The 22,036-nt window shown below is 45.9% G+C and overlaps 1 long non-coding RNA gene across 1 annotated transcript in view; it reads left to right on the top strand.

The window, feature by feature from the left end:
- LOC142588955 (uncharacterized) overlaps window positions 1-15,615 on the top strand; it is an 87,609-nt gene extending 71,994 nt beyond the window's left edge. The window contains exon 3 of the long non-coding RNA XR_012829757.1: window positions 15,581-15,615. This is a non-coding gene — a long non-coding RNA (uncharacterized LOC142588955). The remainder of the gene's footprint in view (window positions 1-15,580) is intronic.
- The last annotated feature ends 6,421 nt before the right edge of the window (window positions 15,616-22,036 follow it).

Genomic DNA, 22,036 nt, shown 5'->3' with positions numbered 1-22,036 from the left:
CCGTAGGTTCGGTTACCTGTGTTATTATTCCTTGGTCTTCTATGCATTGTAGTTCAGCCTCCACCTTGTCTTGAAGGACTACAGCGACTCTTCTAGTTGGCACGACGATACCCGCGACACCGGGATTGAGCTTCATGTTGTACTCGAAGTGCCTTAGCTGACCGAGCGATTTGAAGACTTCTGCAAAAGGCTTTGCTGGGGGTACATATGTTCGTATTCAATGCTCTGCAAGCGGCTGATAATCCCCAAACTTTCTGCCGCTGAGTCACTCAGTGTTACCGGCACGTTCTGCTCTACAATAAAAAAATGTTTCTTTGTGAGATTTGTTCGCTGAAAGTAACAGATGTACTTTTTCATGCGATGCAGTTTTGTGTAAAAAAAATGCCGTAAGCGTGAGCCGGCAGGATTATATTGGCTTATGTGGCAGCGTCTGAATGTCTCGTTTCGAAATAGCGCAGCAGTTTTCGCCCGAGTCTCATTTGCACGTCACCAGTGTGCCTTCAATGTGAACCGTCGAATTCCAGTTGTCTGTTGTTATGGTAGGCAGCGTTAAAGTTTCGAAGAAATAGTCCTCGCCTGCTTCTAGACGCAGCTCCCGCAAATCTCTACGTCTCTGAACCGCGTCTCGTGATGGCGGCGGCGTCTTGCATGCTTGGGGAAAATGGTTCCGCCTGCCGTACTTTATGCAACTTTATTCAACTTTATTACACGGCAAATGTCTCGGCCATCTCGACACTTTTCATGCCATTTTCCCATCCCAGTCATCTTCTGATGTGGCACCACTGCCTCTTCATGCAATCTGCCACCGCCCCCGCCGAACGTGCCCAAGACCTTGTTGCGCAGCATAGATGATGCCTCGACTTAAAAATTGTAACAGCGTAAACACATGCATCCACAAAGTAACAAGAGCTAGAGAAATTTATTTACAGAAAGGCAGAGAGGTCGGCCTGAGCTATAACTTGCTCTGGCCTGCTACTCTACTCTGGGGAAGAGGGACGGGGAGGGAAAGGGCTGATGAATGATGATGGTATAAGGAAGAGATGCGTATATACAAATTCACAGAGTTGTGGTATCTCTAAAGGCGTGCGTCCAGCCCAGTGGCTTGGAGAAAAGCTACAGCGGCTCTTGTGACCAGGGCTGCGCTGGTTGCATTAGGCCAAGGACCTAAAAGAAACTCGTCCGATAGCGGTCTCTCATGGATGTTTGCTATGGAAGAGACAAGTTGCTGTCGTTCTTGCGCGTACGCGGGACACACGCAAAATATATGTTCAAGTGTTTCTGGCACCTCACAGCATTCACAGTTTGGGCTAGTATCACTGGCACCTATCATATTTCTATAACGGTTGGTGAATGCGACACCAAGGCGAATCCGGTGCACCATGCTCGTGTGGTTTCTATTAAACTTTTGAGGCATACGAAATCGCATTTCTTGGTCCCATTTGTGTAATCGCTTGTGTCGTCGATCAGGTTGGGCCCAGTGTTCCACAAAGTAACAAGGACGAGACACAAGCGTGCTTGTGTATCGTCGTTGTTATTTTGTGGTTGCATGTGTATATGTTGCAATTTTTAAGTAAAGTATGCACAACTCGTCCAGAAAGGAGTTTTAATGAAATAGATAACGCCCTCCCTCAAGCCTAGTGCAGCCAAGTCGCTCAACTACTTGAACGTTTTCGTGCGTATTTTAACCTCGACCAACCTTCCTTGGGGCGCACGTCTACGGTTGTTCACCATATTGACACTGGTGACCAAGTTCCACTGCGCCAGAGTACGTACCAAATATCACCGACCGAACGCCACGATATCAGTCACCATGTCGACGATATGTTGAAACGTGGCGTGATTCAAGAACCCCACAGTCCTTGGGCTTCTTCGGTCGAGTTGTTGCGTAAAAAAGGATGGTACGATCAGGTTCGGCGCCGATTACCGCCCACTGAACAAGATTACACGCAAGGATGTCTATTCACTACCGCGTATTGACGACGCCCTGAACCGCCTTCAAGGAGCCGAATATTTCTCGTCACTAGATCTGCGCTCCGCCTACGGGCAAGTGCCCATGGCTTAATCCGACTGCCCAAAAACGACTATGTCAGGGCCATTGGTTTATATCAATTTAATGTAATACTTTTCGGGCTTTTGCGACGCGCCTGCAGCTTTTGAAAGGACGCTGTGCTCTATTCTCCAATTATTCAAATAGCAGACCTGTCTCTGCAACATAGACGTTATGGTAGGAGTTTCTGCAGATTTTTCCTCTCATATCATTCGCCTTGAACAAGTTATCGCGTGTCTCACTGCCGCAGGATGACAACTAAATTTTAAAAAATATCATTTTTGCTCCCGTAACCTAAGATCTTAGGCCCCGCAGTCCCGAAAGAAGGCATCTTACCGGATCCTGGGAAGCTTCGTGAGGTTTCCGATTATCCTAAGCCCTGCACTCTAAAGGAGCTTCATCGACTTGTGCTTGTACTTCCAGCATCTCATTCACAATTTCGCCTCCATTATCGCCTCCTTGACGCAGCTTTTTGCCGGCAGCACCGACCTCTCCACTTGAAATCCAGAGTGTGATGAGTCATTTACAACGCTTCGCGGACTCCTCATATCCCCTCCAATACTGCGTCACTTGTTCCTACCACACCTACTGAAATCCACACGCATGCTAGTGGTATCGAACTTGGTGCCGTACTCGCCCAACGCAAGCGTGGCTTTGACGAGTGTGTTGTGGCATATGCGGCGCCAGTGCACTGCCGTTGTTTGCCGTACCTTCCTTTTGTCTTCCGTCTTAGGTGTTCTCGCTGCAAGTTCAGAATTATGTATCAACTAGGCCCAAATTAAGTTTAACTGATGTACGTACATGCCGTACACTAACAAAGGCAGAGTCAAATTAGCGCGTAACGGAAAATGAATGCTTGGCCATTGTTTGGACAATCGATAAATTTCGTACTTACTTTTACGGCCGTCAGTTTGACGTTATCCCCGCAGGGGCGTCTGCGTCAGGAGGCGTTTGGTGTGTTGCGACACCACGTACCCGAGCACACGAGGGTTGGACCCTCCCGCGTGTAGCTGTGTGCGGTTTCGCCGTGTCTGGGGAAAAGGGGATCCTGGACTTGAGTAGATGCTGGGTGTTTCGACCTTCAAGGCCCCCCGGCGGAGGCAACACACCTCTTCGGCCTCGGCTTCACATAGACGGCACCTCCAGACTGACCCACCTGGAGGAAATCGGCAGTCGCCTTTTCCTGTCTCTCTCTTCCTACAACATTCGTATTTGCCTTACTTTCCACCTTTGCTGACTCCTTCTCTCTTCTATTTCCTTCCTTCTCCTTGGCGGCAAGGGTGAACCTTGTGTGGCTATACCACCTTGGGTACACCACATTTGCTTATAGTGATAGCGTACGACTGGCGTCGTGCACACTTGTATGCAAGCTCTGCCGTGTCCCCTGGTTGGGCTCCGTGGTGGGCGGTCCGCGCTGTTGCCGATTTTTTTTTGTATTTTCATGGAAACTTCTTTCCTTCAACTTCCTGATCGCCCTCAGAAAGGAGGGTGCACCGAAGTTTTTCGGACACCAAATCCAGAATTTTTACCGCTTCCATGTTATTCTCTCTGAAAAGCCAAACAAAGCAGTGTGAACCATTTCACCATTCCTTGTGTCAAAGTCCTTGACTGATGTTTTTGGTCCAGGTAATAAGGTGTCGAGGATGGCAAGCGGTGACCTACTCTTGGAGCTCCGCGATTTGAAACAATATGAAAAATTGCCGAAGCTAGTGTCATTTGGGGAGACCCACATAACAGTAACCCCGCACCGTACAATGAACACCACCCGCGGTGTGTCGGATGATGATTTGCTTGAGCTGGCTGAAGCGGAACTTCTGAAGGGCTTCAGCGAACAAAATGTGATCAATGTCAGAAGAGTTAAGATGAGGCGAGACGGTAAAGAGATTCGGACGAAGCACTTATCACCTTTGGTTCAAGTGTCCCGCCCGAGTCAATCGAGGCCGGCTACATCAAGCTCCGTGTTAGGCCGTAGGTGCCAAATCCGCTTCGATGTTGCAAATGCAGGAGTTTCGGCCTCAGTTCGCAGAGCTGTCGGGGCCGCCAAATATGTGCGAAATGCAGTGCCCATGAACACACCCCTGAAACTTGTGAGAACACTCTCCACTGTGTAAACTGTGACGGGGAGCACGCCGCGTACTCGCAGTCGTGCCCCTCCTGGAAGAAGGAAAAAGAAATTGTAACGATCAAAGTAAAAGAGAATATATCGTTCAAAGAGGCACGCAAGCGGGTAGCATACCTGCCAAAGAAAACCTTTGCCGAAGTGGCGCGTCAGGGGGCAGTGTCACAATGGCCTCCGGCGGCTGTCCGACCCACATGCAGTGAGTCGGCAGTCAGATAAACACATACAACAATGGCTGTGGCATGACTGTGATTTGATGTGCAGACTGCGAACGGTGCCTTTCAAGCGTGCCCTCGACTACTGCTATTAATAGTTACCCGAATGAGTATTTTGGGCCTAACTAAGCCAATGATGTTTGATAATTCTTCTTATACGCAAAATTTGCCTAGGCCAGGTAACCAAAATAAGCAATGCCACCACATGAATGTGTTTTTACATGCAAGCTGCCAACAGTGGCTGTCATTTTCCCGTTGATTGCTGCTGTTTCACCCAGAGTGGCGACAGCTTGACTGCGCTTTGACGTGGAGACTGCTAATGGTGCCTTTCACGCGTGCCTTCGACTAATGCTAGTAATAGTTGCACGAATGAGTATTTTGGGTCTAACTAAGCTAATGGTGTTTGATCATTGTTCTTTTTGCAAAACTTGCCTGGGCCAGGTAACCAAAATAAGCAATGTCACCACATGAATGTGTTTTTGCATGCAAGCTGCCAACAGTGGCTGTCATTTTCGCGTTGATTGCTGCCGTTTCACCAACAGTGGCGACAGCTTGACTGCGCTTTGACGTGCAGACTGCGAATGGTGCCTTTCAAGCGTGCGTTCGACTGCTGCTATTAATAGTTACCCGAATGAGTATTTTGGGCATAACTAAGCCAATGATGTTTGATAATTGTTCTTATTCGCAAAATTTGCCTAGGCCAGGTAACCAAAATAAGCAATGCCACCACATGAATGTGTTTTTGCATGCAAGATGCCAACAGTGGCTGTCATGTTCGCGTTGATTGCTGCCGTTTCACCAACAGTGGCGACAGCTTGACTGCGCTTTGACGTGGAGACTGCTAATGGTGCCTTTCAAGCGTGCCTTCGACTACTGCTGTTAATAGTTACCCGAATGAGTATTTTGGGCCTAACTAAGCCAATGATGTTTGATAATTGTTCTTATTCGCAAAATTTGCCTGGGCCAGGTAACCAAAATAAGCAATGCCACCACATGAATGTGTTTTTGCATGCAAGCTGCCAACAGTGGCTGTCATTTTCGCGTTGATTGCTGCCGTTTCACCAACAGTGGCGACAGCTTTACTGCGCTTTGACGTGCAGACTGCTAATGGTACCTTTCAAGCGTGGCTTCGACTACTGCTATTAATAGTTACAGGAATGAGTATTTTGGGCCTAACTAAGCTAATGGTGTTTGATAATTGTTCTTATTCGCAAAATTTGCCTTGGCCAGGTAACCAAAATAAGCAATGCCACCACATGAATGTGTTTTTGCATGCAAGCTGCCAACAGTGACTCTCATTTTCGCGTTGATTGCTGCTGTTTCACCAACAGTGGCAACAGCTTGACTGCGCTTTGACGTGCAAACTGCTAATGGTACCTTTCAAGCGTGGCTTCGACTACTGCTATTAATAGTTACCCGAATGAGTATTTTGGGCCTAACTAAGCCAATGATGTTTGATAATTGTTCTTATTCGCAAAACTTGCTTGGGCCAGGTAACCAATATGAATGCGACCACATTAATGTCCTTTTGCATGCAAACTGCTAAATGTGGCGGTCAATTTCGTATTGACTACTGCTGTTTCACCTACAATGGCTACGACGTGGCTGCGCTTTGAAGTGCAGATACTAAAGGTGCCTTTCAAGCGTGCCCCGATGACTGTTATTTCATCACAGGGCCCGTAATGCTCGTAGGTGGCTGCCCAATAGAGCATTTTGGGCCTTCCGACATTGGCATTATTCATCTCAACGGGCTGGAAAAAAACAATAGGGGCAGCACAACTGCACGCAAAGCACAGTATGCTTTGGCGTGCAGGTTTGTAAGAGTGGCTGTCACTTAAATTTCACGTTGAATACTGCTTCTTCGTATGAAGCTGGACAGTGGCTGCCCGAATGAGCATTTTGGGCCCCACATAGTTATTCAGGGTTAATAACTGTATTTGCATTAAGATTTTCCAGCATTTCAGCATGTTTCCATGCCAAGTCTTATATTGAGCACGATCTGTGCAGGACGATGCTTTTTCAGAATTGGGCTTCCATTAAAAGAAATATGTCACCTAATGAACTGCTTATTTATTTGAGAGGTCACGGGAGAATGCTTGGCTGCTGCAAACCCACCGGCAAAATTTTGGTAGCCCTAATAAGGGCTGTTCTTTTGTTAATAAGAATCTGTTGTGCTTCATCCAGTGGCTCAATGCCGGACAGCTCGCAGTCGGAGTCGCTTTCTTCACTGTCATCTTCACCCACTTGGATGATGACGGGTTGGATACAGTCACTTCCAGACGAATCAAGCCAGAACTTTACATCCAGGTCCATCACGTGGTGAATGTTCTTCCTCCAGTCTTCTGGCTTTACGTGCGTGATTTTTTCTCTCAAGACGTCTTCGACTGTGGACAGCTTGAAGTCTGCGTTGTCCGCAGCGATGCCATTTTTCACCTTTGCCCACACGAGCTCGATAGGAGTAAATTCGCGGTGGTACGGTGGCAGCCTGAGTACAATGCATCCAGCTCTTTCAGCTGCATTGTCTACGATGTAGCTCAGAAAGCCTGGCCAACTCAAGCAGCTGCTTTCTAACCATCCTTTCGCTTTAGGTGATGGTTTTGCTTTTGAGCCACTCCTGTATTTTTTCCTTCTTCCAAGCTGTCATCGGCAATTTCTCTTCTCTCCGGGAATTATAAGGTGCATTGTCCAAAACAATGACGCTACCAGCAGACAACTTCTGTAGAAGGTCATTAAACCATCCCTCGAAGCGATTGCCGTCCATTTCATTGTGGTAGTTGCCTGTTTTCTGGCCACGGAATCTATCTAAGCAGCCGTCGATGAAGCCATCCTCGCTGCCGATGTGGGACACAATCAGGCGCTGGCCTTTTCCAGAAGGTTGTTTGAGACACGTCGACAGGCCATTTGCCCGAGCGCATAGGCGTCCGCGCTTCTGCACCACGATCTCTGTCCACACGATTGACCCTATGTGTCCCGCCGTCACCCATGTCTCGTCTAGGAAAAAGATCTTTCAGCCTTCTGCCTGTAGCACTCCACGTCAAGAAGGTAGCGATTCCACCATTCAGACATGTCATCCCGGTCCATAAGCAGTGAATTGCGGCTCTTCTTCTCATGCTTGAATCAGATCTCGACAAGCTGTGGCCGGCAGGAGGTCCTGACCCCACTTCACGCAGAGTCAAAGACGAGGAGAGCTTTCTCGGCGAAGAATTCTTTAAACAATGTTTACATGTTGTGGTCGTTATTAGGAGAGAGACCAACAGAGCAGCTGCAAGCTGCTTAAATAACACCCCTCAGTCCCCAGATTCCCCAGACAGCCCCTAAGGACGAAACAAGGACAAGAGAGAGGGTCCGGGCAGCCTCCGTGGTCGTAACGCCGCTCTGGGTGGCCGGTGCTTCCTCGAACCGCACTGCGGCGTCGGGCCGATCTGGCGGTTGGTCAGAATGGTGCGCCGGGGAAGTTTTATAGCCCGCATACGACAAAGGCAACCAACTGCAATCCACGTGGTCGAAACACAGCCCTCCTTTGGAAACCGTCCCAAACACAGCGGGAGCCGTTCGTGGTGCGGGCGCCGCCGGACAAAGGAGTGGAGGGGGGTGGGGCGGGGTTGCATTGCCGCCGGCACGGGGAGGGGTCGAATAGCACTCCGTGACCCGGTGGCCGCTTCAGTCGTGGACGCCACGCAGCCGCGAGGAAACCCGAGCCGTGCACGTAGTCGTGTGCCCGAAGCAGGCACCATGCAGGGATGAATGCTACCTCCACGCTAGACACAACATAGCACTGGCCTTCCGTCAGGCAAATCCCAGGGCACAAACATAACACCATATACGCTTCGAGAAATCATTAGTGATCTTCACGACCGCGTCGCTATCTCGTTGCGGCGAAAGAAATCGTGCACACGACCTCGTCGCGCACAACGTGTAATACTTCGTGCTGCGTCTTTTCTCCGCATTTCGTGGGCGCTTTCGCGACGGCGTCGACAGTTTGCCACCCGAAATATGCGAAGCTTCGACCTCCCTCCTCACCTTGAACACTTTGCTTTCGCTGACACCGAGCCTTTTGAGTTTGCAATGGTTGTGATAAATGCATTGTTTCATATAAGTACTTGTTCAATATCAACTGATTCATTTGAAGCTCGGAACCGGAGTAGTATATTTGCTGTGTACATGTAAACAAGCGCAAAAGCCACGCAGAGCTGCTCTTTCTACTTTCGTCACTTGCAATGAAGCTAAAGAGCAGACGACGGGCAGCGTTGTGGAAGGCACTGGGTTATTTTTCTGTCGCGATCCGGCATGTGCTGTAGCACATGAGAGCTCTACTAAACCAGTCATCAAAATAAAAGTCTTTATTCATACCGAGAATTGCGCGTTTCATAAGCACGATTTTTTTATAGGGATTATTTTAGTCGCGGAGGCTATGGGACGTCGCGCTTCGGTCATCGGGGCGGGGCCTCGGCGGGACATCCCCTTTTTTCTAAAGTTGTATCCGACTATAGTATGCAGAAGGCGTGAGAGTCGCAAAGCAGCTAGACCTCTAGAGGTATATGGCTCGAACTTCTCTTTGCCGTGAAAGGTATGTTCGTTGGCGCTGGTACTTGTATTCTGATTTCGTCCTGGCAGTAAGTAAGTTGGGTTTGTTTCATCAGAATAACTAACAGCTGCGCTTGAGATTGGCCGTTGTTTGACAGCCATTGAAGTGTCACGTGACTTTTGTTGGAACTGATGATGATCGTTACTGTGACTGTGCCGACCCATTTGTAATGTTTCCAGCTATTGTGGATGTCTGCAGCTTACACCTAAACACGACTGATCATCTCCTCCTGGAATTTCTCCCACGATTTATTGTTATAAAATATGTGCGTTAGGTACAAGTGAAATGCCGCACCAGTGACGTAGTCACTGAAGTTGGAGACCATATCCTGTTCCAAACATGTTGCAGCGGATGCGTGGCGCTCGAGGAGGCGAAACCAGTGCTCCACGGGCGCATCGCACGCTGATCCGGTGTACTTGGCTATGCCCAAGGCTTGCGGTGATGCGGTCATGATGCTAGTTAGGGTCGGTGGTGCAGCTGTGCGATCTGGGTTAACGCCGTGGGATTGAGTACTCGCTTGATGATGTAAGGCCTTTTTGAGGCCATGATGAAGCGGCTGCCAGGCCTTTATCCTGTCGACTTCTGTTACGCAAGCAGGAGGTTGCGGGCGGAGACAAACATGGTTGCCGGAACACTGCTTTTTTTTTCATCTACCTACTCATACAAGGAAACAAAAGAAATATTTTCATCTAGACAAAAAGAAAACAAAAGAACTAGTGCCTTTGGCTAATTTAATTGTCGACAGGTGTACCTTCACGGCTGAAACAAAAGGAGCCGAAGTCGAGCACTCCACAATGTCGACTGGAAGCATGTTCCATTCTCGCACCGTTCGCGGGAAGAATGAATGTTTAAAGATATCGGTTCTATATTTAAGTCTAAATCTAAGCACACAGGGCGCTGAGCTCTAGCTGCACAACATGACTCAAATGGTTGGCAACTATGGTAAAGAAGGGGCCCACTGTAACAGAAATGTAGTTGAGTGGAACTTGTTGCTGGGCGAGTTGGTTGAGATTTATTGAATACATTGTTGCGCCAATAGGAAAATAAAAGACATAGGAAGGCAAGTAAAAAACGACAGGTGGAGCGCTGAACACTGACTGCGCAATATCACACAAATGGTTAATGAAGCTTGAAGCAGACGTGGTAAAGAAGGGGCCCACTGCACCAGAAATGTAGTTGAGTAGACTTTGTTTTTGGGTGAGTTGGTTGAGATCTAATGAATACTTTGTTGCGCCAATAGGAAAATAAAAGACATAGGAAGGCAAGTAAAAAACGACAGGTGGAGCGCTGAACACTGACTGCGCAATATCACACAAATGGTTAATGAAGCTTGAAGCAGACATGGTAAAGAAGGGGCCCACTGCACCAGAAATGTAGTTGAGTAGACCTTGTTGTTGGGTGATTTGGTTGAGATCTAATGAATACATTGTTGCGCCAATAGGAAAATAAAAGACGCAGGAAGGCAAGTAAAAAACGACAGGTGGAGCGCTGAACACTGACTGCGCAATATCACACAAATGGTTAATGAAGCTTGAAGCAGACGTGGTAAAGAAGGGGCCCACTGCACCAGAAATGTAGTTGAGTAGACCTTGTTGTTGGGTGAGTTGGTTGAGATCTACTGAATACATTGTTGCGCCAATAGAAAAATAAAAGACATAGGAAGGCAAGTAAAAAACGACAGGTGGAGTGCTGAACACTGACTGCGCAATATCACACAAATGGTTAATGAAGCTTGAAGCAGACGTGGTAAAGAAGGGGCCCACTGCACCAGAAATGTAGTTGAGTAGACTTTGTTTTTGGGTGAGTTGGTTGAGATCTAATGAATACTTTGTTGCGCCAATAGGAAAATAAAAGACATAGGAAGGCAAGTAAAAAACGACAGGTGGAGCGCTGAACACTGACTGCGCAATATCACACAAATGGTTAATGAAGCTTGAAGCAGACATGGTAAAGAAGGGGCCCACTGCACCAGAAATGTAGTTGAGTAGACCTTGTTGTTGGGTGAGTTGGTTGAGATCTAATGAATACATTGTTGCGCCAATAGGAAAATAAAAGACGTAGGAAGGCAAGTAAAAAAACGACCGGTGGAGCGCTGAACACTGACTGCGCAATATCACACAAATGGTTAATGAAGCTTGAAGCAGACGTGGTAAAGAAGGGGCCCACTGCACCAGAAATGTAGTTGAGTAGACCTTGTTGTTGGGTGAGTTGGTTGAGATCTACTGAATACATTGTTGCGCCAATAGGAAAATAAAAGACATAGGAAGGCAAGTAAAAAACGACAGGTGGAGTGCTGAACACTGACTGCGCAATAGCACACAAATGGTTAATGAAGCTTCAAGCAGACATGGTAGCTTGAAGCAGTCAAGCAGACTTTTGGCGCAAAAACTTATTCATTAGATCTCAACCAACTCACCCAGCAGAAAGTTCTACTCAACTATATTTCTGGTACACTGGGCCCCTTCTTTAAAATTTCATGTTTCTTTCTACCAATACTCTAAATGCCTTCTGCTTATCTTGACTGTTGTAGAGGCTTCAGTCCACTTTAAATCCAAGTTTTTCTAGAAGGCATACGTTAACTACGAGTCTCACTGGAAGAATGCTTTCACATTCCATTGGGATGTATTGAGGGGTCTCTGGATTTTTCCTGCAGCATACACATGCCTAATCTTGTTGCGAATATTTGCTCCGGCATATTTTTGTCCTTTGGCGATCATCTCGAGCCTCAAGTAGCAAGACAGTGCCCTTTATGTCACCTTACAGAATTTCCCTTGTAATTTCTTTTCTTCTCATTATGGCAAATCTCCACGCTCTTTTTTGTTTCCATTTTTTGCGTACAATTCACTGTCTGTGTTTCTCACTTTTTTTTCTGATGACTTCTGGTTATCGATTTACACTTCCAATTATTCTCGTATTGGTTGCCAACTTTCATGAACTCTTCCTCCATTCTGGTTGACGTTTTTCAGGCACAGATACTTGTGCACTTTGGGCAGCTGTTTATTTTGACCCAGGTTCCTCTTCCTTCAAAGCAAATATTGCTTAGCGCTTGTCTGATTTCAACAGAGGCCTAACCCATGTCACCCTTCACGGCGCCTTTGTGGTTTTGCCGTGCGCTCCCCAAGCCAACTGGCTAGCCGATATTTGGTTCCTATCCAACCCCGACAAGATATCCGATTCTAAGCGCAGAATGACACTTGCAAACGTTATCACTGGTAATATTAATCTTTTCCAGATTCCACGCACCATTTCATATTTATTGTGCCCCAGAATTCTCTGTTTTATTGTTTCTGCATTCCTCTTCCAATTTATTTTCGAATTATTATTTTCTTTCACGCCGACATGGGTAGGCGCCTCAGCTTCGCCGTCGACTCATCGCACTGGGCAGGGGTCATTCAGTCTGTGCTGGTTTTCAATGAACCGCTTTCACGGTCACTAAGTACGGGCCGGTAGGTGTGTGCCGCTCTTTAATAAACGTCGTTCAGGCCAACTTGGCCAGCTAGGCATGTGCCACTGGGAATGCGTCGCAGTGAGGTAAAACATCCGTTAAACTGGTTCGTTGCTGAGCAAAATTGAGCCCACGTCGCAAGCCTTTCTCAAGGACAGAAACCCGACGCATTAGCAGGCTGCGCCACCAATGGAGTGAGTATGATCACTTTTTTATTGAATGTCTTTCATGACAACGCTTTAACCAGCGGCACCATGAATGCACTGGGTATGTGTCGCTTTTCAATGAGCCTCTCTACAACTTTGGCCACTGAATATGTTTCACTGCGTGCGCGGCAAACCAAGGAACGATTCTCAGCGTTCGCAGGAATCGGTGCGCCACGATTGTCGTCTCAAAGGGCTCGCGCGATCTTCAAGGCAGTGCCAATAGATGGCGCAGCGTGTACAGAAAAAAAAAACAAGCAGGCTAGGTGGCTATTTGTCACCGCCCCGTTTGAAAGGAGATCCGAATACATCTTCATCATCATCACCGAAACGTGATAGAGGAGCTCGGTGGCCGCATAACGCGTTTCTCAGCGCTCTCACGCACCGGCGCGCCACGGATTTCGGAGGCCAGGCTTCGCAACTGCGGCACTCGACGGCGACGAGTGCTCTTAGAGAAGCGCGAAAGAGGAGTTCCACTGCAGCACAGGCCTCAAACACAGCTTATAGATAACTCCGCCTTTCGATGGGGCGAAATTCGAAAATATCCGTGTGCTTAAATTTAGGTGCACGTTAAAGATCTGCAGGTCGTTGAAATTTCCGGAGTTCTCCAACACGGCGTGCATCATAATCATATTGTGGTTTTTGTGCGTAAAGCGCCATAATTTAATTAATACATAACTAATTTCTACCGTGGCTATATGCTGTGTTGCTATATTGTCATGGTGTAGGGACGGTGAATTGCACCATGTTATAGCTGTGAGTTACCTATTTGCTTCTTTAAAGGGCGAACTTGTGCCCAGCAAAAGAAATAACACTATCATTGGACAGTGGCGAACAAAATCAGTGATCATCAAAAGCCTCCGCGGGCCAAGCGCGGCAGCTTTTGTGCATGACCCGCCCGAGGTTCCAGCGTAATCGCTGGTGCCGACGGCCTTTCCAGAAAGTGCTGCACAATTCTTGTCACGCATACAGCCTCATTAAACAAGCTGCGGCGAAAACATACGCAACGGATAGGATCAACAATAATATACCACTAAGTTGATGATAATGCCGGCACGTCTTGCGATAACACCGAGTTCTAAGCGTGTAAACCCGCAGAAAGGATTAATAAGCAGACGTGCGAAAATTTAATAATTGCTAACGCATTGCAGTCGACAGTCAACGCGAGGTGTGTTCTGCCGCAATTTTTCTTACTTGCAACTCTTTAGATAAAAAGCTAAGAAATGTTGCTGCGATGTCATAACTACAGAATAGTTATGTGCCCTGGCAGACATCATTGGAAAGGGAAAGGAATGCAATAAATATTTTAAATAAAGTATTTACAATAAATAACAAGCTTTACGGCACATATTCGTATTGTAAACTTGACGGAAATTGTCATAAAAGTCCAGTTCCGTGGTTCAGCATTTCAAAACAGCCATGTAAGCCGGAATGGGTGGCCTCAAATAATTTGTTGCATTTACGTTATTACGCACGCAGCACAGCGAAGCGGGGCTCGCAGTTTCGAGGGTGGCGTAAGACTAAGCTCGGCCGTGGGGCCCCACCTCTGCGGCCGGAGCGGCTGTGCACCCAATCGGAAGTAATCGTGTGAATACGTGATATGTGCCAGAAAAAGGAGCCGCCGCCGGTGGTTGTTTTTTTCGCCAAGACGAGAACGCGATCGCGGCTAGTAGGGTGATCATAAAGCTCCCAGTTTTCTGCCGCAGCCTTGCGTTCTTGATTTAGGTGTCGGTGGTAATTCTTGCGTTGGCGGATTCTTTCCGTGAACTATCTAGCCTTGCCAGCATACAACATGATGCATTCAGTGCATGTATTACCTTGTGCACGATGCCTTTTCGGCAGCGCCTGCACGTCTGTCAAAGCGTTCAAAACGAGCACCGCTATGCCTCCCGCCATCTCCCGTCTGAAGAAGGAGCTCGGAAACGTTGAATTTTTAGAATAAAGTGTGGTCCGAGTTTTTTTCATCTTGAATTCTGTTATCGTCAACCAGGCAGGTTGACGACAACAGAATTCTGCACAATTGTACGTTTGATTCTATACGGCGAGGTTTTGGCCAAGAGAACATGCAGAATGCTATAGGTTTCATTATATAAAACCTTCGAAGGTATAACTGTATTCAAGTGCCACTTGCAGCTCTACCGATAGTGCAAGGAGAATGTCACCCCCCAGAGCATGCGTCTGAAACGTCCAGTTTTTTCATCGGAATACCTGCAGATAATCTCTAAAATCTAGCAATGCTTGCACAAGACATTGCGTAAGACACTTGCATAAGACACTTGCGTCTTAAAAGGGGGTGGGAGCTTATAGCAGGCCTATCACGACAGATACAGTACCGCCTTGTGTAGAAGCAGTGACAGTGTGATCTCCTGCGGCAGGTGTTAGCTGTGCTAGGTAGGTCGTTGTGTAAAGGAACAACTGAAGGAATAGCCGAGTTGTTGAAAGGGCGCCAATCTCAATATGCAGCAATTAGATATGTGGCAATCTCGCTGTGCATTGCAAGTGCAAATATCAACCAGATTTAGACAGGTACCAGATTGGGACAAAGTACTGCGAAGGAAGTGCCCGAGTTGAGGCCTTTATGACACACAAAACAGGAACGTGTGCCAGCACGTCGTCACTCATATTGCATTTGTCATGATAGGAGAGCAGTAGATTGTCAAACCCCTTTATTCTTCTTTGTTCTTTTTTGCGTGTACAAAAAGTTCAGAACACGCAGTAATGAATTCATAGGGTTGCTAGCCAGCGGTATATGTATACTTGGTCAGAGCACTGGGCCTTTATAATTTCAAGTAATATATATTTGTGCGCACAAAAAAGCTACGGCATCAGTGATAGCGACATTAACGAAATGGAAATGCAGAGGCAGGTATGTGCATCGCCATTTTATTAAAAGAATGAAGAGCTACATTCAGTATACTCTTTTTCGTGAAAATTGCAGAAAATTAATTATGTTGTTTTTTTTTCAGCGAAATTTCACGCTCAACGAACCTTCACCGATGGTGAGTTCAGTCGCATGGCACACTCTCCTGTTTCTTCTTAGGTGTTTTTATCTGCATTGTTTCCTTCGCTTTATTTCGACAATAAACAAAGCTCATGCAATACCAACTCGCCCAAATTGCCATTTGACTATGGGTACTATAAGGTAAATGTAGGCTCTATAACATAAAGCTATTCAAAACTTTTCTATTCCAATTCTGCAATCAGGTCACCGCGATTGGTCAAACTTTTTTGGACCACCCCCACTTCGCCTGTCTTTCACGCGACGTCACGAAAACCGCGATAGCTCCCCATCTGATATGATGTGTACACAATGATTATGCATAATTTACTGAACAAAAGAAAAATACTTATTTCTCATTCGACGCTTTTCGCCATTAGCTTCTATTGGTCAAAAGTTTTCGGGCTGCATCCACTTCACCTGACCGTCACGCGACGTCACAAAACCGCGCAACCTCACCACATCAAGGTGAAGTGTACGCATTAAAGATGCATTAATATGCCGAACAAAACTGAATTTTCTTCGGAATAGCCGCAGGCTGCCCTGTTCTGAAAGGAATAAAAGATGGATGCCGCCGATCACTCAGGCGCTGGCTACTTGCCGCCTGCCGGAGAGCTTGGGTTTATCTGCGTATAATAAAACTTCATGCGTGACCATGTAACGTTTCCTAGCACTGATGGCACGTTTACGACCTCGTTCTGCCAACTCTTCTTTGCTGAGGATCCGTTTTAGCATAATTCTGAAGCTTCCGTTGCATGCCGCTGCGATTTTCGACGAGTCATTGCTAGCTAAGTAAGGGAAAGCAGACCAGTCGCAGACGCCGACACCACCTTCTTTTCAGCGCACTGGCTCGGCCGCATCGAATCCATCTGCACTTTAGCGTGATCCTCGCCTCTTGTCAACCGATTAAATAACACAAGCCGCATCAGTGTAGGCGATGGTATTCGTTTTTTCAAGCAAACAAAAGTGACCTCCTAGGAACGAGAAGAGTGATTGATCGGTCTCTTCACACAAACCTGCGGGTCACTGCCCGATGCTTGCATCAGCGGCTATGCAAGTTTTACGCCAGGAGATTGGAATAAAAACATATTCGAATAGTTTTATGTTATAGGGCCCCTATTCCAATCTGTTTTTCTTCCAATCTCCTGACGGCAAATTTAGGTAACCACTGATGCAAGCTTCAGGCGGTGACCCACAGCGTTATCTGAACAGCCGGATCAAACGCTCTCCTGGTTTATAGAAAGTCACTTTGTTCGCTTAAAAACGAATAACATTGACTGATTTGAGCATTTTTTCTCATCTAAATAGCTTAGAAGAAGCGAGGAGCACGCTCACATGGAGAAGGTTGGAAGGAGCCGAGACAGTGCAGTGAAAATAGATATCTAGAAAATAGATATTATCTAGTTATAGGCGTTGATTTTAATCTTCCAGAAATCAATTGGTCTCTGGCAGATCCCAGTTCCAGCGCTTGCAGCCAGTCAAGTAAAGAAATGTTGAAGATATGTCGCCTCTTCGAGCTAACAAAACTAGTTCTAGAGCCCACACGAGCAAAAAATGTTTTAGATTTATTTTTCACTAACACGCCAGAGGCGGTGCGTTCTACAGTAGTGCTGCCGAGCATAAGCGACCACCAAGCTGTATTGTGTGATATGAATTTGCGGTATGTGAGAGCTGCTAACAGCGGTCCACGGCGTATCTATAGCTATCAAAAAGCACGTGTCAGTGAAATGACCCTGGCTCTAGATTCCTACTGTGATGTATTTGAGACACAGGCTGAATTCATGAATATGGAAGAATTATGGGAAGTATTTAAGAACAAGTTGCTCGAGATGCGTGAAAGATATGTCCCATCATGGGTTATGACGGCGCAGCGCAGCAAAAGTAAGCCGTGGTGTTCTAGACAGGTGAAATGCAAGGCCAGGCAGAGAGCTCACGTTTACGCTGCTTATAAGAAAAACCCTTCGTTGAAGCTTAAAGATAAACTCAAAAACAAAACTGAAGAGATGAAGGTAGCTATGCAGACAGCCAAAGATAAATACTTTAGCACGTTCCACCTGCGTATGCAGAAAAGACCGAAAGAACTGTGGCAATTCTTTAAAATGAACAGTAAAGATGTATTATCAATACCTGCTCTTGATAGCGACGGTGCTACCATCCATAACGACATTGAAAAACCTGAGTGCTTTATCTCGTTTTTCAGTTCTGTGTATGCTGCTCGTGTTGACACTCAAAACACTGTGGCGCGATCCACCCAAGTGGTGGGTGAGCCCATGGACGATATCGTGATCGACCAACGAGGAATAGAGGCAGCTCTCAGAACATTGAATCCGTCTAAAGCAACTGGTCCTGACGCTTTGTCACCAGCACTGCTTTCTTTGTGCCCACGGGTGGTGTCCAAATATCTGAGTGTAATCTTTACTAAATCTTTACTAGAAATATCTTTACCAGATGACTGGAAACTTGCCAATGTCGTCCCTGTGCATAAAGGTGGACCGCGAAGTAGTGTTTTGAATTACCGGCCTATCTCGCTTACTAGCGTTTCATGTAAGATACTTGAGCATGTGCTTTACAGTAATATTATGAGCCACATGAACATGCACTCTTTGCTCAGCCCCCAGCAGCATGGATTTCGCAGTGGATTTTCCTGTACAACACAGTTGCTTGAGCTGACGAATGATTTACCAGGAGCTTTGGAAAAGGATTTTTCTGTTGACTGTTTGTTTCTGGATTTTAAGAAGGCATTCGATGTTGTCCCTCACTCTTTACTTATAGAAAAATTAGAAATATATAATTTAAGCAGTACGGTTGTTAACTGGATAAAAGAATACTTAAATTTAAGAAAACAAAAAGTGGTGCTTAATGGCAAAACATCCCGTGATGTTGATGTGTCCTCTGGGGTGCCCCAAGGATCAGTCATAGGACCACTTTTATTTCTTATTGATATAAATGATATTTGCTCCGGTATTTCATCGCAAATCAGGCTATTTGCCGATGATTGTGTTTTGTACAGGACTGTTCATACTATCCATGACTGCAATGTTTTACAAAATGACCTGTACAAGATAAATGAGTGGTGCAACAAGTGGCATATGCACATTAACATGAAAAAACCGTTCATATGCGTTTCTCGAGGAAAAGAATCCCTCATGTCTTCTGTTACTCTTTAAATTCAACCATGATAATATCGGTTCAGGAGCACAAACATCTCGGCGTTTATTTCACACCTGTTCTTTCTTGGAGCCGTCACATTGATCATACCACAAGTAAAGCATGCCGCATTCTAGGTTTCCTGCGCAGAAATGCAAAAAAGTTGCCACTGGAGACAAAGGTGTCATTGTACAAATCAAATGTCCGATCTGTTCTGGATTATGCGTGTGCTGTGTGGGATCCGTGGACGGCACGTGACGTCAACAGTTTAGAAAGAATTCAAAGTATAGCCGTTCGTTTTGTATATTCAAACTACACTAGGAATTTCAGTGTTTCAAGAGCAAAAGAAAACCTCAGTTGGGAGCCACTTCAGCAACGCAGGAAATATCTCAGACTGAAACTCTTTCATAGCATATTCCACTTTCGAACAGGTATAAATCCCGGGAAATATTTTTCCAAGCCTGATTACGTTTCTCAACGGCTGGACCATGAAAATAAGGTTAAAGAAATAGCCTGCAAAACTGAAGCCTTTAAAATGTCATTTTTCCCCAGAACCATAAGCCAATGGAACAAGCTACCATTCGATGTCGCAATGATTCTATCAAATGATGTATTTTCAAACTGTATACGCCCACTGAAGTAAGATAGTGTTTTTGTGTGTATGTGCGAGTATGACAGCATTCCGGGTATATGTTATGTTTTGCCTGCTTTATTTATTGGTTCTTTGTTTCCTTTCCCCCCGCTGTAATGCCTACGGACGCTGTGGGTATTGTGATAAATAAATAAAAATAAATAAACCGGGTGAGGTGCCGCCGTCTGCTATTGGTCCACTTCCTCTCACGTAGCTTGCGGTGGCTAGTCGAACAGTGCGGCGGCGTGCAATGAAAGGTAAAAAAATGAAGCTAAAACGTATCCTCAGCAAAGCATCATTTGCATAGCGATGACGTATACGTGCCGAAAGGCCTCGAAAATGTTATAAGGCCGCGCAAAACAGTTTTATTATACGCAAATAAATCTATGCTCTCCTGCAGGTGGGGCCAGTGAGTGCCTGAGCGATGGGTGGACAGCCACCTTCTAGTCCTTTTGCAGCAGGACAATTTCCAGCTATTCAGAAAAAAAAAACATTCAGTTTTCTGCGGCATATTATTCCATGTTCAGCGCGTACACGTCAGTTTGACGCGGTGAGTTTTCGCGGTTTTCTGACGTCGACTGACAGACACACGAAGTGAGCGCCAACCAAAAACTATTGACCAATAGCAGAGGGCTAACGGCCAAAAAAGCGTCGAACCAGAAATAGTAATTTTTCTTTTGTTCTGCCTTATCACAGATAGTCGGTGTGTGGACGTTGTATCAGATGGGGAGCTATCGTGGTTTTGGTGGCGTCGCATGACAGACAGGCGAAGCGCAGTTGACCCGAAAATGTTTTGATCAATCTTGGGGGGCTGATTGAAGAATTGTAATAGAAAATTTTGGAAGGCCTTTACGTTGTAGTGCCTTATATTGCGGGCATGGCTGTTCAACGTGTCAAATTTGTATTTGGAGGCTGTAATGAAAGGCGCCTGGTACAGAAACTAAACGAAGCCTTTATTCTTATGTTTGAGGGTAAACGTTCTGTCTGAAGACAGTAGTGTGGAGAACAGAAATTCCAGCTTAAGAATTGTTTGTCCCTGCGAAAAATTACATCAAATACGCATTCTTGTGCGAAATTTCGTAGATATGTGCTGAATCATTTAAATCTACAGTGTCAAAACACTGCAGAAGCTTAGGATAAGGAGTATTACTATTGAGCACGAAAAATTCTTCATCATGGAATGGAACAGTGTTTGTTATATATGGCGGAAATTAGGATGGCTTATCACCCCTAATTCCAGCCATCTCACTCGAGCATCAAATATTGCACTGTTTGCTCACCAATAGGGCCTGAAGATACAGTTCTCTAACAATAAAACACTATTCAATATTCGCAGAAAGAAACTGCTAAAAAACTATAAAAGCCGCACATTGCTCGTTACGTCTGGTAAAACTGCGGCGCGCGCAATGGACGACGGACAAGGGTCGTTCCCACATACGGGCGCCGACTCGCGAGTCGCTCTACTTAAAAAGTGATATTGTACATATTCATCATTTGTACCCAATGAGAGAGAGTTGGCTTTTTTTAATGCCTGTTTCCTTTAATAGTTCTGAACATGGTAATTGTTAGCCGGGGCATACATGACTGCGGTGTACACTCTTAAAGTTTACAGCCTTTGGGGCTTATCTTGTTCCACAACAGTAATCGTCATCTGCCTTGCTTGCGTTTCCTTTGTTGAATACTCTGCGCTCGCTACTTTCCTGTCGAGTATGCTCTGTCGCGCTGATAACGGGTATGCCGTTCGTGACGTGGAAGTACCGGGCTCACTGTGTCAAAGAAAGCAAACGCGGGCGAGATAGATGACGATTTCACTACATTAGGAGTCTATGTCGTTAGCTGGAGATTACATCCTTGCAATGGGCATTAGCCTTGCAGTGGGCGTGACCAGGCTGATGATAATGATGATGATGATGATGATGGAATATTGTTTACAATGTTGCTCAAAATATGCTCAACTATAGGTTAAAAATTTTCAGTCTGTGAAATAATTTGCTGACCGAATAAATGATTTTGTCAGTGATTGCAAGTAGATTGCTTGCGTGTACCAGCTTGTTTTACAATGTTACGTTGTGCTTCAATCACATAAGTTCTTGCTTTGTCAGGAAGAGGCCCTGCAGTATGTACAAATAAAATTAACAGTGCAGATGTAACGCACAGGTTTGAATATATGTGAAGTACAAATTTATTAAACTGGGGATTGAAATGCTTTAGAACTAACGTCGGTGTGTGCTAGTTTGTTAACTTATATCCTCTACAAGGATTAACCCCTTCGAATGATTTTGTTTATCAATCACACAATCTTATTCTTTAAGGTTCGATTAACAGCGCGAGGACCCTGAAGGGGGAGAGCACAGAGCACTGTCCTCCGTCCCCTCTGGTGACCCCACGCTGTTAAACGAACTTTAAAGCATGCGTTACGCGCAAGCCCAATCTTACAACCTTAACAATTTTATTGTCATACAATATTTATGTTTAGAAAGTGCGTAGTTGCCTAGATAAGCCTAAACCGAAAATCCAATTCAGGTGGATGCATACGATGAGACGCATAAAAAGTCATGTCCCAAAGAAGAAGGCGATGTATGGGCTTCTTGAGGTAATAATGGTGGTGACAGGTGCATGCCCAGGAGAGTAGGACGCGAATCAAGC

The sequence above is a fragment of the Dermacentor variabilis genome, chromosome 7 (genome assembly GCF_050947875.1).
Source record: "Dermacentor variabilis isolate Ectoservices chromosome 7, ASM5094787v1, whole genome shotgun sequence".
In the NCBI taxonomy this organism is placed as follows: domain Eukaryota; kingdom Metazoa; phylum Arthropoda; class Arachnida; order Ixodida; family Ixodidae; genus Dermacentor; species Dermacentor variabilis.
This window is presented reverse-complemented; position numbering and strand designations above follow the sequence as displayed.